We start from the raw sequence: 17,831 nt of genomic DNA on the forward strand, positions 1-17,831 counted from the left end.
GTCTCGAGTATGGGGCATTACAAGATCTCCCTATATATATCGTCACCAATGATAAAGAAGGGATTGACCCTCAACACCCTAAAGCTATTTTGAGCAATTATCCTCTCAACAGTAACCTGGCCTCTCTTGTTCCTTTTTGACTCTCCGCCTCTTTAGGTGAACCGACCACCACAACTTCACCACTACTTCATCCTCTCATTAGGTGTATCGACATTTTTGTTAGTGTAGAAGGGCATAGCCTATGTTAGTCCAAATATTCGGTGAGGAAAATCTTGAACACACGAATGGAACTCGAACAGAAAAAGAAGAAATAGGACAAGGCTCCAATGAGTGTATCAAGCCACTATCTTTAAGGTTATATTCGCCGCCACCTATCTTCGGTGTGCAAATGAATTTCAAGCAAATTAACCTCAAGGATACAATAGAGCCAATGACTATTTGTGTTTTGTACTGACGAGAATAATCCACTACACATTGAGCAATGTATAACAAGAAACTCAATTTCTACAAAGGATTTTTGCAATAATACTTTATAGAATAATCTAATAATATTAGAGAATGAAGGAAGGAAAGAAAGAAAATTAGAATTTGTTGGTGTGTCTTCCAGATGAAATCCCATTCCTATTTATAGGAATTTTCATGTCTCTTCATAGAGGCATGTTTCAATAGGTGTTTTTCTGAATAATAATGTCTATAAAATAAACACATAATTATTCATTTAATATTATAACTATTCAAATAATATTATTTAAATATTTATAATTCTTTTTCAAAAAATCAAATAATGTAACTTTTGATTAATTACACCTATTCATTTATAGTTATTGGAACACTATAAATATTTGAAAATGTTCCAACAATCTCCCCCATTTTTAAAATATTTTAGATTTTGATATTCTTGGAAATCAATTTGCATAAATGAGGGTATTTTACGATTGAACCTTCACTTAGTGAAAACATGTTCAAGTTAATCGAAATTGCATGGTAGACTAAGCTTTGAACCAACTATTCCATTTGATTAACCAAACACATCTCACACAATGATTTCAACATCGGTCAATGCATATTATCTAGGGACACTATTATGGCCATGTGTTTATGTCCTCTTTTCATGAATGCTGTTAGAGCCAAACCCTTGAGCTCCTAGAAGCGATCGCACTTCCACTCACATAGGTAGATCCCATCAAGAGTGTTCCCGTAAGTGTAACACTCTAACATATTTATGTTATGGGTCCATTAAAAGTACATTACTCATCCTTCCCTTATCATTACGGGTACCTATCACTTTAATCTTAGGATGAATTTGGTTATAGTTGTAACACCCCTAACTCGTATCCGTCGCTGGAATAGGTTAAAAGGCATTACCAGACTTGTAACTCAATTCGTCACAATCAATATGTACTTAAATCGAGCATATGAAGCTTAAAATATGCATTCGGGACTAAATCGGTAACATATTAAAATTTTGGAAACATAGATACAATTTCAACATTTCAAGTGTAACACGCCCGTGTGAACAGGCCATGTGCCTCACAAGGCCAATAGACACGCCAGTGTGCCATGGCCATGTGAAAACTGGAGAGTATACTGACTTGGGTCACATGGTCAACCACACGCTCGTGTGTCTAGCCTGTGTGCCCTTCGAAATGGCCACACACGCCCGTATATCAGGCCGTGCCAAAACTGTAGGATATACTGACTTAATACGAAAGGGTACCCTAGGGGACACACAGCCATGCAGCATGACCGTGTGTTGCACACGGCTGAGACACATGCCCATGTCTCTGCCTGTGTGAACAAAACTAGGCCATTTGTAGAGCCATTTTTTTGTCACCCTATAAACACAAACATTCACAAGCATAAAAGACTACATTTTTACAACTCAATAGGCAGCCAAGATAACCATTTCAATACACATTATTATCCATATCAAAACCTAACAATTACATACCCATTACCTATTTAACATAATGCATAATTCATTCATTTAACAACTACATAACAAGACTTCACTTGCATAATTTCATTCCATCATTACCTTACCAAAACATGCCATAATTGAACACTTATACAAAACCAAATATGATACCAAAATAAGCCAAATCACATGGCTTAACTCATATAAAATATATACCAAAACCATGATATCAAGTAACTTAGTTATCATCTTTTAAATCCACAAGTTCAAAAGTACTAATCGAAAATTGGATAGTGTGATGTGCAACTCTGACTTGTCTGAAACGAGCGAGCTAACGATCCTCTATAAAACATAGGAAAAGAAACAGAGTAAACTTTATAGCTTAGTAAGCCCGTATAATTCGGAACTAAATTTACCATTTATACATAATCAAAGTAATACTTAATGTGCAACCAATTCAATTTACAAACACCTAATCACAAGTATTCATTACATGTTAGTCACTGTAAAAAAAAAAAACATGAAACCATTCATTAATACAATGCTTTACATTATTCCAAATTCATATATCATATATAACATTAACAATGTTTATAAATCGTAATTCATCCGTATAACATTATTTGTGCACGTTGAACCTATTAGAAGTTCAAAGGATACTCGGGTGAATAAGATCAGTAATTCGTATGCTCTTTTGAGCTATGATCGGTAAGCTCCTCCCGAGCTGATGAACAGTAAGCTCTATTTGTAACACCCCTCACCCGTATCCAACGTCGAGATAGGGTTCGAGGCGTTACCGGACTTAAACATTCACAACATGCAAAACCGGGCCACAAAATTTCACAAAAAATTAAAACATCTCGAACACATGGATATCGTCCCTTATATAGGTCTTCGAAACCTATAACATACATTGGGGTGGTTTGGGACTAAACCAAGAACTTTGAAAATCTTTGGGTAACTTAACTAATTTTCTTGCTTCGGAGAGTCATATGCTCGTGTGGATTGGGTCGTGTGGTTAATTTCAAGGCTATTTTCCAAGCCAATTGTCACCCTTAATTACCTACATACACTTATACACTTTCATAGCAATTGACATGGCATATTTGAGTAATTATATATTTACAATCAAGACACAAGCATGGCATTCTTACAACAACACATAACATATTACCAACCATGCATGGCAAACAAGCATATGCACATCACCAATATCAGACATAACATGAATAGATAGATTTATAAGTCAGAATCATTAGCTCACTAAAGACCAATATATTTGACCAAATTATAATAACACATGTTATAAAACTAGGTGCCACTTACTTGATAATTGTAGCATATGTGTTTATACTGTCAAGGTGTTGGCTTGATAGTGTGATGCTGCCTCCGACGATCTCCAACCTTGAGTTAACCTGACAACACTAAAAGAAATAGAAAGGAGGGGGTAAGTTTTACGCTTAGTAAGCTCGCATGAAAATAATAAGCAATTTACTAGCATGCTTTCCATAGTAAAACTATCCCAATTGTACATTTACACTTGTTCTGGTTAAGCTGTTTTTTTTAGTCACATTCACTAAATTATTTATATCTAGAGCTACGAAACTCCAAATTAAGATCTGTAAATTTTTCCAAAAGCTAGACTCATATATCTTTCCACCATAAAATTTTCAGAATTTTTGGTCCCCCAATAAGTACATTTTATTATTTAAATTCTCCCCTATTTTGCTGTTTGACAGCTTCGACCACTCTTCACTACAATTTAATTATCTTTTGCTACCAAATTCAAATGAGGTTCTCGTTTCTTTATTATGAAAATAAATTCAATAAGGAATCCAAAAATATAAATTATGTTCCTTAACTAGTTTTGTACAATTTTTAATTATTTTTACAATTCAAAATAGGGGATCACGAAATCAGTCTAAACCAGTCTTACAAAAATATAAATATCTCAAAATAAAGAATTCATTTGTTTTTTATGTTTTTTTTATATGAAAATAGATTCAATAAGATTTAATTCCATATCTCATTCCAATTCTATTTCAACTAATACTATTTTTGGTGATTTTTCAAAGTCACTCCCCTACTGCTATTTTAGACTATTTATCCCAAATTTCATTCCTTCACTAAAATTTGTTATTATCAACTTTCAAGATACTACTTATCCATATTCATCTTATCAAAAATTCAATCACATATCTAACTCATAATTCAAAACTCATATATTCATATTCCAGTATTATCCCACATTTTTTTTTTCACATTAAATTTCATTTAGCAAACTTGTTTCTCCCGGTGAACACTTCGGAAAGTAACAATATCCGATGGTTTTAGCACATAGCTCCACACTATTGGGCTAACATGTAATTGTGGCATACGCACTTAGCGCCACTTTTCAAATTAACATGTATAACAGTGGCATATCCACTTAGCACTACGTTACATGTTTAACCGTGGTATATCCACTTAGCACCACGTTAATGAATCAATATATGTAACCGTGGCATATCCACTTAGCACCACGTTACATGTATCAATATGTGTATGCGTGGTATATCCACTTAGCACCACGTTAATGAATCAATATATATAATCATGGCATATCCACTTAGCACCACGTTACATGTATCAATATGTGTATGCATGGTATATCCACTTAGCACCACGTTATATGTTTAACCGTGGTATATCCACTTAGCACCACGCTAATGAATCAATATATGTAACCGTGGCATATCCACTTAGCACCATGTTACATGTATCAATATGTATAATCGTGGTATATCCACTTAGCAGCACGTTACACGTATAACCGTGGTATATCCACTTAGCATCATGTTTTTTCATTCTGAAGGTTCAACCAAGATTTCCTCATTTAATCTCAATTCATCAACCACAAATCACCGTTTGTGTCCATTAATTGAACAATACTAAAATTTATTTCATTTTCACTCTCTTCACAAGTCCATTTCATTTCACATGTCAAACATGTACTCATGAGTTTCGAGTACGTACCTGTGCTATCTCTTAGCACAATCACTCATGCAAACAGAACAATCATATGCAAGATCTCATATTCTCGGTAATCACCCATTTCTTTTAGATATCATATTTCATCAAAATTCTATTAACATCAAATTCAATACAATTATAAAAAATTATATTTCATGTATATCAATAATAACATGAATAATAGGCTTATTAAATCATGCGAACTTACCTCAGATCCAGAAATGACAATTTACCATTCTAGTCCATAACCTTGTATTTTCCCGATTTAAGCCGAAATCTCGATTTCCTTGATCCATAATATCACATTTAGCCTGCTAATTAGTCACACTATTCACATGGGTCTAAAAATCATATTTTTATAAATTTTCATTTTGACCCCTAAACTTTTACATATTTGCACTTTTTCCCCAAGGTTCGGAAATTAAACTTCTTCCTATTTTCTTATGTTTTATGACATGCTGATCATTTTTTTTCTTCTTTTGCAACATCAAATTCTCACTCTAACATGTACTTATGAACATTAGGTATTTTTACCAATTATGTCGTTTTACTCGTTTTCACGTAAAATCGCTTAGCAAAAGTCATTTAACACAATTTCAAGCTTCATATTCTACCATTAAACATCAAAATATATGCATATCATTCATGGGTAAATTTTTAAACATAAATCCTAGCTCAAAATAATGGTAGAAATGAGCAGATCATGTTACCGGGATTTCAAAAATACATAGAACAATAAAAACGGAGCTTGGAATCACTTACTATTAAGCTTGGAAGCTTGGCCAAACCCTAACCATGGCTGCTCTTGGTACATTCTGTTGTAGCAAGAAGAAAGGGACACATTTAGGGTTTAAAATTTGTCTTTTAATTCATTTTACCCCTAAATGACCAAAATGCCCTTTTTACTATTCTTTCAAATTTTACCCAACCAAGGCCATTTTTGTCCAAAAAGTTATAAAATGGTTTAATTATCATTGAAGGACCTCCCATTTAAAATTTCATGATAATTAGACACCTCTAACATGTAAAACTCAACTTGTGCACTTTTTACAATTTAGTCCTTTTTACTAAATTAAGTGCCCAAACGTCGAAATTTTTGAACGAAATTTTCACGAAATCATTCCGTGAAATTGTAGACCATAAAAATATAATAAAAATAAAATTTTCCTCATCAAATTTATGGTCCAGAAACTACTGTTCCGACTAAGCCCAAAATCGGGATGTTACACTATTAAATTGAAACGGTAAGCTCTATCGAGCTAAACAGCAAGCTCATACGAGCTGAAACTGTAACACTCCTAACATGTATCCATCACCGAATTAGGGTTAAGAGGCATTACCGTATAAAACATAGGTTAGCACAGTTATTTATCACCTTTCATGCACCAAAGATTAATGATACATTTATAACATTATTAAACTCGAATATCCACAATTCACTTATTATAAATTCGAATACATGAATCATAATTCTGATTCAAAAATAATCATACCTTATAATCATGTATCGCAAATAAGCACATTTCAAAATTTCAACTAATTCAATTTGAACATACATCAAAACCTAAGTGAACATGTTCCGTAATTACCAAATTCGAACCAAACTTGTATACATCAAAGCCATGTTAACATATTTAATACTTTCAATATTCAATTCCCTATATCCATTACATTAATGATATTTTCATAATTAAATCATATTCAGGCATATATCCTCACTTTTCATATACAGAAAATATGTTAGTACATAATTTCATTAGCTAAGTATCAAACCTTTCATTTCATAACTTCTGTAGATAATGAAACAAATCAAACCAATATGAATACAAGTTAATGTCCAATCACATATGCGACATTAGCAACATTACAATATGGCCTTACATACCTTTGATATCATAATATTATACACATTTTACCCTAAATGCAACTGCCCTTTTTTATGTATATTTACTGAATCAATATTAACCTAGTTAGCCAACCATTCAAGCATAATATATGTACATACATTGCCATTACAAACCGAATCAAAATAACCAATACACAATCGAATATATAATTATCATTTTACCCCATTACTAAGCTGAATTATAAAACCATTCACAAAGACAAATCATACCATGCATCAAGCTTACCAAAAATGAGCTAATCATAAGCTATTCATATCATTACTCAATCAAGCCATATAACCAAAACACTATACTTACATGCCATTAAACACACTTACCAAAATGAGTTTATACCCTGACCGGATATTCACCACACTAGCATCATGATCAAGCCATTTTTTTCATAGCTATATTTATACAATTCAAAACCAACTATATCAAGCTAGACTTTACATGCCATATGTCATAAACACAAGTTTTCTTTCAAGGTACCAAAATAGATATTGATAGTGTAATAATGTTCCTTGACGATCCCAAGCTTGAGCTAGCTTTAAATATCTATAAAACAGAGAAAGAATATACAAAGTAAGCTTTGAAAGATTAGTAAGCCATAAGCAAATAAATTAACACAAGAATATTCATAATTCATTTCGAAACAATCAAACCTAATAAATTCCAATTCTCTTAAAGTTCACATAATCACTTTAATCAACAACACTTACCTTTTCTTTCAAAGTTCGTATAAACTTAATATATACTTGAATCATTTAAATCAAACTCACATCCGGTCTTGCCATGTCTTTGCCTGTTGAACCATTCAAAATTGTTAAGGATACACGGAATCATAATATGCTCGTACATTGCCATGTCCCAGATATGGTCTTACATGCGATCACATATCGATGCCACTGTCCCAGACAGGGTCTTACACGAATCATATACGATGCCAATGTCCCAAAATGGTCTTACACGTTTTCTCATGGTCTTACACAAATCACACATCAGAAGTCCTAATGTCATGACATACGTATCCTATACTATTCTTATAGTTCGTACGGGGCTTTCGAACATCGTAATTCAATTAATTCGAGCTCGATATAAGTCATACCATGCTTATATCAATTCAAAAATATGTCAAATATATACATACCAATTCGATAACATTTAAAACATATACATTTGAATTTAACAAATTTTATTTACATATAAACTTACCTCGTACAGACACGAATGGACCGAAACGACTATTCGACAACTTTTGATTTCCTCTGATCCAAATTCAATTTCCTCATTTCTTGACCTAAATTAATACAAATTTCACTAATTTAATCACACATTTAATCAATTCAATCCACAAATACATAACTAGGCCTTTTTACACTTTGTCCCTTATAATTTCACGCTTTGACATTTTAGTTCTTATTTCACAAAACACAAAATATACATAATTTCCTTATACACATGCTTGGCCGAATATTCCATTAATTTATATAAATCCATATCTTTCATTAATTTTACATTTTGATCCCTCAATTTACAAATTTCACAAATTAATTCTTAATACACATTTTAATAAAAAAATCACATAATTAAACATAATAATCTATCAACAAAGACTTATTTTTCATCATCAAACCAAAAAACTCTCAAGCTATCAACAATTGCAAATAACAAAATCCACAACCAATTCAAAAATTCAAGCATGGGCTAGCTAGTATTCGAAGCAATGATCTCAAAAACGTAAAAATTATCAAAACCCAAACCTTAATTGAAGAAAACCAAGGTCGAACCTAGCTTGCTCTTTTTCTTTCTTTTTCTTTTGTAGTTTCGGTCAAAATATGAACAACATGCATGGCCATTTTAATTTTTTTGTTTTATTATATTATCGTTTATTAACTTAATTACCTTATTAACCTTAATGAAATAATATAAAAGCTTTATAATGGTTGTCCACTACCGTCCATGCTATTATTTAATAGCCTAATTTCATTTCAATGCCTCCACATTAAAAGGAACATAGCAATTTAGCACTTTAACAAATAGCAAGTCATTTTTGCATTTTACACGATTAAGTCCTTTTATCAAATTGAGCACACAAACAATAAAATTTTCACACGAAACTTTCAAGCATATCAATTAACATAATGTAAACACCAAAAATAATATTAAAATAATTTTACAACTTCAAATTTTTTGTTCTAAAACCACTATTCTGATTTAGCTAAAATCGAGCTGTTACAGAAACAGTAAGCTCTAATAAGTTGAAAACAGTAAGCTTTTACGAGCTAATATATCGGTGAGCTCATACGAGATGTGGTGAGTCCGCAACAAATGTAGGAGCTCAACCAAAACGGTAACCCTAGTGACAAGTCACTCGTATCATATGAATTCATATATTTCAAACGGGGCTCGGTAACAATTATAATATATCAATAAGACATTTATATTTCAAGGACATCAATTACTTAATCACAAATATTCATTTCAAATATTTTCAATTAAATATAAGTTCGATTCTAATTATACAAAATTACCTCGTATCCTCTGATAAAACTATCGACTATTCATCCACTTTTTGTTTTCCCTGATCTAGTTCTGGTATTTACTTATCTTGATGTATATAATATCAAATTAACTCATTCAAACTTTCATTCAATTCAATTTAGCCTAAAACATTCATTTTGGCTAATTTACAATTTTAACCCTAGACTTTTGACTACTTTGCAATTTAGTCCTTAACACATAAAAATGAAAAATTGCACAATTAGACCATAACCCATGATAGCGAATTTCATAAGAACTCCTAACAGCCCATATCTTTCATTATTTCATACTTTTAACCACATAATTTTACCTTTTCTCAATTAAATCCCTATTTGACATTTTTATCAAAAATCACTTTACAAAACATGTTAAACTATCATCGAACTTCCATAATCTATCATTAAACATCAAAGAACTCAAGTATTCAACAATGGCACTTTACAAAATCATGATAAAATTCAAAAATTAAGCTACGGACTAGCTAGATTACGAAGCAACGATCTCAAAAAAGTAAAAATCATTAAAAATCGAGCTAAAACCATACCTTAATCTTTCGAAGAGTGTGTCGAAACCATGGAAGCTTAAACCCTTATTTTCATTCTCAATTTTGGCAATGAAGATGAAGGATGAACTAAATTTTTGTTTTGTTTTATTTTATTTAACATAAATAACTAAATTACATAATTAGCCTTATTATAAAACCTTAATATATCATGTAATTCATGGCCATAATTGTCCACTAGCCTTAATCATGGTATAATAACATTATAAGGATCTTTAATTTATTAAAACATAGCTATTAGGCACATTAAACTAATAGCATACAAGTTTTACACTTTACGCGATTTAGTCCTTTTTACCGAATTAAGCATTTAAACAGTAAAATTTCTTAACGAAACTTTCACATAATTAATCTATCATGCTGTAGACATTATTAAAATAATAAAATAAATATTTTGACTTCAGATTTGTGGTCCTAAAACAACTGTTCCGATTTGACCTAAAAACGGGCTGTTACAATAGTACTAACTATAACGTCCTGATTTTCGGATTTATTCGCGGTTTTCAGTATTTTGGTAAAGATTTTAAAATTTTGTATTTGGATGTGAAATTAATATTTTGAGTAGGTAAATGGGCTTATAGAAGGCCCATGTGTTGGCCAAAACCCGGTTGAATTTTTGAATTTTGGACTTAGGAGTTAGGGGTTCTTGCTAGGTGGCCCTTGTATAGAGTTATGGGTAAATTGCATCACAAAAAGAGCCTTAGTAAAGTGGCAAGGGTGACGCCACCAGGCTCCTAAAAAGGTGGCGTGTGGAGCATTGGGGAAAGCATGGGATCGATTCCCTGTGTTGACAAATAGATGCATTTATTTTTAAGTGCTGGAGGGGTAAGTGTTGGAGTCCAGGTGGATTCTACTAGAGGAGAGTTTGAATCAGTCTAAACGCTTGGATTAAGGAGTGATAAGGGGAGAGATTTAAGGGATTGGGAGAGAGGCTAGGAGTTGGCCGAATTTTGGGAATTGAAGAGGGAAAAATCGGCAGAGGGTTATGAGGTTAGTATTTCGGCACCTAGGGTATTGAGTGGTGCCGTTCTTTTCTGCTCAGACATCACAAGGTTTTTTTTCTCTCTTCTTCCTCTCTATCCGAAACTACCACTTCCCCTGTTCTTCTTTTTCTATTTTTCTTCTTCAAAGCCATTCATCAATTCTGCTGTTCATCGATACTTTTGCCGAACCCATAAAAGCCGAAATCTTGAACACACATTACTGGTGCCGATTTCTTCAAAGCCAAACCCTTTAACATTGTGTTTCCATTAATCAACGATTACTCTTTCTAAACTATAGATACCTGTTGGCAATTCTATATCCAGGTTATAGCTTCATATTGTCATCTCCTTCAAAGACCAAAAAGCGAAATACCATAGCTTTAGGGGCTATAGCCAAATTTCTTCAACTCACGGATTCGGTTTTACCGTTGTTTTAAGGATAAATCTGCACTGGATTGAGTGGAAATCGAGAAAGAACAAGGGGTAAGTGCTTATTATCTCAGATCTGGTCCTATTTTTACAAGTTAGGAAAAGCCAAAGTCCCTAAACTATAGGGAGGCTGTCGATTTGGGCCTTTGGCTCTCTAAGGTCTTTAACCTATGTTTTCTGTCAATGATTAGTGTTTACTTAAGCGTTGGAGAAGGCGTGGTTCCTTAGGGCAATCAGATTCGGAGCTAGCTATTGGTTTTTGCAGAAAGGTAAGGTTTTAAAGGTTTTTAGGGACATGGCTCGGTCTTGGATTAGTAAGTTTTGGGGTTTAGTGATTGAGGTTTGTAAATAAGAACTATGCTAATCTATTGTAGGACATCGAAAGGGATCTCAGTAGCAGTCGTCGCTAAACAGGTGTGTACCAAACACCCTTTCTTAGTTCAATTCAGCAAAAGCTGAAGTGCCGAAATCCCGGCATTTCATGGGCTTGTGAGTATGCGAATGCTCTCAAGACATAGAGTAATTGTTAAATCTAGCACCACAAGGTGGTAAGTAAGTTTGTGTGACGTCTTAACGTACTTCGAAAAAAGAGGGCCTCGATGGGCCAAAACTGGGCCCAATGGGCTTACGGACCAATATGGGTAAGAGATGGGAAAATTAGCCTGTTAGTTAGATGGTGGAACCAAAGCGCTTAAAACTGTTGAAAATTATCAAGTAGCTTGTGTAGTTGCTAAGTTACGAAAATTACCCCTAAAGAGAAAAATTACCGATATACCCTAGGGTTTAAATTGGCTAAACCGCATGATTGATTAATCTTGTATTTTACATGATATGCTTTTATTAATATCTTGCATGGGATTGGGGTATTGATGGAGGAAGTATTGAAAGTGGTTCATCCACGTCTTGGAGGCTTTGCCTCAACTTATCGATATTTGAGTGCTGCTTCGCAACTGTGGAGTGTAGAAATTTGGGTGGGTTGTGATATTCCCACATGGAGTGTAGGGTGGTACGGGTGAGTGTAGCGGTTGGTGGGTTGAGTAGTCTCCCAGATGGGTTTGCATGCATTACTACTATTTTACCTATGTTCTTGAACTGGGCCTATGGGCCACCTTGTTATGTAAAAGGGCTAAGGCCTTGCTATCAGATTCGAAAAAGGCTTGATCCATTGTGTACTATTATCTGAATAGGGCTCAGGCCCAATGGGCTCGAGCTGATTTGGGCTTTAGATGGGTTTCTTTATACACTGAGTTTCCCAAACTCACCCCTTCGTCTTCCATCCTTGTAGGTGAGCCCTAGTTGGTGGACTTGGAGCTAGGCGGGATTCAGAGTGGCCATGAAGATTGATTGCCTGATTTAATAAGTTTAGCATTTAATTTGGATTATTTTTATTATGCTTAAAGTTGTAATAAGGCCGCTCTTTTTAACTAAATTTATTTTGGGGATTATTAAACTGGTTAGCACTAGGGTTCATTTTATAAAAACTCCTTATTTTTAAAAGATCACGATGAGGCGTAAAGTTTCCGCAAAGTAAATGTTTTTCCAAGAAAATAAATATTTTAAGCGAGTTAAACTTGTTTTAATGTTCAGTGACACGTAACTCGCTTAAAGTGTGGCAATGGATGTGTGCATGTCTAGGATTGGATCCGGAAGAGCTTGGTACTTAAGCGGTCCTATAAGACTCACCTCCTCTTTTCGGCTTCCTACCGGTGCATGACTTCCATTCACTTTAACTTAACACAAGAAGATTTTTGCAAAACTCTAAACAAAGAATTTAGATAAACACATGTTTTTTTGAAACATCTCCATGTGACATACTAAATTCGGCCGTAACGTTTGGGCCGGGTTTGGGGTGTTACATTTAGTGGTATCAGAGCCTGGTTGCAACAACTCGGCTGTGGACGGGTCCGAAAATCTTTTCAAAAAAAAAAAACCGTAGGCCTAAAAAGGGTATTTTTAGAAATGGTAAATTTTTCGAAGAATGTTCAAGTTTTTCTATTGTTAAACGGGGTTAAATCAATAGTTTTAAAATAAAAAGTGTTTTCAAATCAAATCTTTTTATTTTCGGTAAACGAAAACATGGGTTTTTTTAAAAAAATTTTAAATGGACTGATATGGAAGTGGCACACTGAATCCTCGGCACCAAGTCTGTAAGTGTTCTTTTTCTGCTTTAAATATTTATATGGAACTGGACTGGAAATAATACTGTAGATAGTACTGAGCCTTAGAGGTAGTGCTATTGATAATGTAGTATTAGGGCTACAAAGCGGGACCGTAGCTAAATTGTGATTATGTGAAAATAACTCAAACTCTATCTGTTCATAAGACATTCTCAGAAGAAATAGTGAAACCGTAAACTAATGTCATAAAATTCGTAATCGATAAATCGTTATGAGTACAAGGGCTACTCGGGAAGAGGCGTGGTCGAGGCCGAGGTAGCACTTAAGCTGGATCTGCGTCATCGAACACATGCCGCTGGCGAGGTACGTCCACCATTGGTTAAAGAAAATGGGCCGTATGACCGGCCGCAGGGATGACGCTTTGTCTCGTGCCATGTTGAGGGTTTTGGAAAGGGTGGCGAGCTAACATCGGCCCATGAATAGGGGTCCATTTCGAACGACTTCGCCAACTGATTTGAGATTTTTAGGCGTGATCTCGAGTGGCCCCAAATGTGGCCAATCTTGGTTGGAAGCCACAGAGCGGATCATGGATGACTGGGACTTTTCAGAGAGACGAAGTTGAAAGGGCCGTGTCGTTCTTTGCGGGATGAAGCATATCGGTGGTGGATTACTGTGAGAGAGGGTACCCCAGCTGAGAGGGTAACATGGAAGCTGTTCAAACAGACCTTTAAGGCAAAATATGTTGGAGCTAGCAATGTGGATGCACGCAGAAAGGAGTTCTTGAATCTGACTCAGGGAAATAAGACCATTGCTGAATATGAAGCGGAGTTCCTACAATTGAGTCGGTATGCTAATGGCATCCTTTCCACCGAATACGAGCGCAGCGTTCGTTTTGAGGATGGTCTCAGAGATGAGTTAAGGGTGCTCATAGCTCCGCAGAGAGAGTGAGATTTCACTGCACTGGTAGAGAAGGCTAAGATAGCCGAGGAGGTGAAACAAACCGAATGGAAGAATCGTGATAGGGATCGAAATCGATTCAGGAGGGATACTGGACCAGCGGGTGCTGCAAATTGAAATGCCAAGAGAGCTAGGATGGAGGAACCAGTTCGAGCAGTTCCGGTGAACACAGGTAGACCGCAAGCTTGTGGGGATTGCGGCAGAATGCATCAAGGAGAGTGCTGGAAGCATTCTGGGGCTTGTCTTCGTTGTGGGTCTAAGGAGCATAGGATTAAGGATTGTTCTAGGAGGGCCACTCAGGCCCAGGTGGCCGAACAAGAGGCTGTGCGACCGGCTCAACCTGTGAGGGATGGACCGCCGCTGCCAAGAGGTCGTGGACAAGGTCGCGGTGGTATGGCCGTGGACGTGGGGCACCTGGCAGGGGTATTGGTAACGCGGATGCTCGTTAGCCAGCTTTGGTATATCTTTGTCGCCATGAGGAGGGTGACGACTTTTGATGTCATAATCGGTACATTTTTATATATGGTGTACCTTATCTCGCTCGATTGATGTGGGATCAACCCATTCATATGTGGCATATAACATTTCAGGGCTTTGGGTGTGCACTTCGAGGAGACTGTATGTGGGGTGTCTGTGATAAGTCCTTTAGGTCATTCGGTTAAGGTAGAGAAACTCTTCAAGGAGGTGCCTTTGGAGATTCAAGGCGGGGTGTTCTGTGGGGATTTGATGAAGTTACCGCTTGAAGAATTCGATTTGATACTAGGGATGGATTGGTTGATCAAGCATAAGGCAACTTTGGATTGTGCAGACTAAGAGGATGGTGTTAAGGATGTCAATGATGAAGAGGTAATGATTATTGGAGAACGGAGGGATTACTTATCCAATGTAGTATCGGCGTTGAGGGTTGAGAAACTGATGCGCAAGGGATGCGAGGCATATCTGGCTTTGGTAAGCCAAGCTGAAACCGAGGATCTCGATGTGGAGACCATCGAAGCTGTTAGGGAATTCAGGATGTTTTTTCGAAGAGCTTCTGGATTACCTCCGAATCGGGAAGTTGAGTTTGGAATCGATTTGTTGCCGGAGCAGACTCCAGATCTATTGCACCCTATAGGATGGCACCAAGGAGTTAGTGGAATCAAGGCTCAAATTCAAGAGTTGTTAGATAGAGGCTTCATTAGGCCTAGTGTGTCTCCTTGGGGAGCACCGGTCCTGTTTGTGAAGAAAAAGGACAGAACGATGCGCATGTGCATCGATTATCGCCAATTGAAAAAACTGACGATTAAGAATAAGTATCCACTACCAAGGATTGACGATCTGTTTGACCAGCTTAGGGGAGCTTCGGTATTCTCCAAAATCGATCTTCGTTCTAGATACCATCAACTAAGGGTAAAAGAAGGGAATATTCATAAGACAGCATTCCGAACTCGATATGGACATTATGAGTTTGTGGTCATGCCGTTTGGACTGACGAATGCACCTGCAGCTTTTATGGATCTGATGAATCGAGCATTCCAACCTTACTTGGATCAGTTCGTAGTCGTCTTTATCGACGATATCCTGTATACTCTGAAACGGAGGAGAAGCATAATGAGCATCTCCGTATTGTGCTGTAAGTGTTATGGGAAAAGGAGCTCTACGCGAAATTCAGCAAGTATGAATTCTGGTTGAGGGAGGTAACCTTCTTAGGGCATGTGGTCTCTGCCGAGGGGATTAAGGTGGATCCTCGTAAAATTGAAGCGATTCTGGAATAGAAGCCACCTAGGTCAGTATCAGAAATTCGGAGTTTTCTAGGGTTAGCAGGTTACTACAGAAGGTTTGTGGAGGGTTTCTCGGTGATGGCGGCACCCTTGACAAAATTCATAAGGAAAGGAGTACCATTTGTCTGGACCGAGAAATAGCAAAAAGCTTTTGATCGGTTGAAAAAGGTATTGACCGAAGCGCCATTGTTGATTCAACCGGTGTCTGGGAAGGACTTTACTGTATACATCGATGCGTCGCATGTGGGGTTAGGTTGCGTACTGATGCAAGAGGGCAAGGTGGTCACTTATGCATCGCGACAGCTTAAGGCTCATGAGGTGAATTACCCTACGCATGATTTGGAGCTAGCAGCGGTGATTTTTGCGTTAAATATTTGGAGACACTACTTATATGGGGAAAAGTGCATCATATACACAGATCATAAGAGCCTAAAGTATTTGTTGACTCAGAAGGAGTTAAACCTTAGGCAACGAAGATGGGTGAAGTTGCTTAAAGACTACGACTGTTCGATAGAGTACCACCCAGGAAAGGCTAATGTGGTGGCGGATGCGTTGAGTCGAAGGGTTGTTACTGATTTGAGAGCCTTGTTCGCACGATTAAGTCTGTACGATGATAGAAGCTTGTTGGTAGAACTGCAAGTAAGGCCTACTTGGACTGGACAGATTAAGGAAAAACAGTTGAAGGACGATTCATTAGCTCTTCGGTTCCAACAAGTTAAGAATGGTGAGAATGAGGATTTTGGGTTGAACACTGAAGGCGTTCTGTGCTTTCGTGGAAGGGTTTGTATTCCAAAGGACCCTGAATTGAGGCAGTTAATTCTAAAAGAGGCTCATGGTGGAATCTGTGCCATGCATCCTGGGGGAATAAGTTATATCGAGACTTGCGAGAGGTGTACTGGTGGCCCGGATTAAAACAAGAGGTGACTGAATTTGTTGGGAAATGTCTGACGTGCCGCAGGTTAAGGCTGAGCACCAATTGCCTTCGGGATTATTGCAACCTGTGAAAATTCCACTATGGAAGTGGGAAAGAGTAACAATGGACTTTGTGAGTGGGTTACCTTTGACACCCACCAAGAAAGATTCGGTGTGGGTGGTTGTGGATAGGTTAACAAAATCTGCTCATTTCATACCTGTTTGTACCGACTACTCACTGCAAAAGTTGGCCAAGTTATATGTGGCGGAGGTAGTGCAACTGCATGGGGTGCCAGTGTCGATAATTTCTGATCGAGACCCTAGGTTTACATCTCGGTTTTGGCGGAAGTTGCAAGAAGTGTTGGGTACACGATTGGATTTTAGCGCCGCTTTTCACCCACAGACAAATGGACAGTTAGAAAGGGTTATTCAGGTTCTGGAGGATATGTTGAGAGGTTGTATCATTGATTTTCGTGGAAGTTGGAAGGACTACTTGCCATTGGCAGAGTTTTCCTACAACAACAGCTATCAAGCAAGTATTCAGATGGCACCATATGAAGCACTTTATGGGTAAAGATGTCGTATGCCGACGTGTTGGACAGAGTTGGGTGAACGACGAGTGCTTGGACCGGAATTGGTGGCAGACACTGAAAGCAAGGTTAGGCTGATAAGGGATCGGTTAAAGGAGGCATCCGATAGACAGAAATCGTATGCGGATCTGAAGCACAAAGAGATTGAGTTCGCTATTAGGGAT

Source organism: Gossypium arboreum, chromosome 12 (assembly GCF_025698485.1).
Source record: "Gossypium arboreum isolate Shixiya-1 chromosome 12, ASM2569848v2, whole genome shotgun sequence".
Taxonomy (NCBI): domain Eukaryota; kingdom Viridiplantae; phylum Streptophyta; class Magnoliopsida; order Malvales; family Malvaceae; genus Gossypium; species Gossypium arboreum.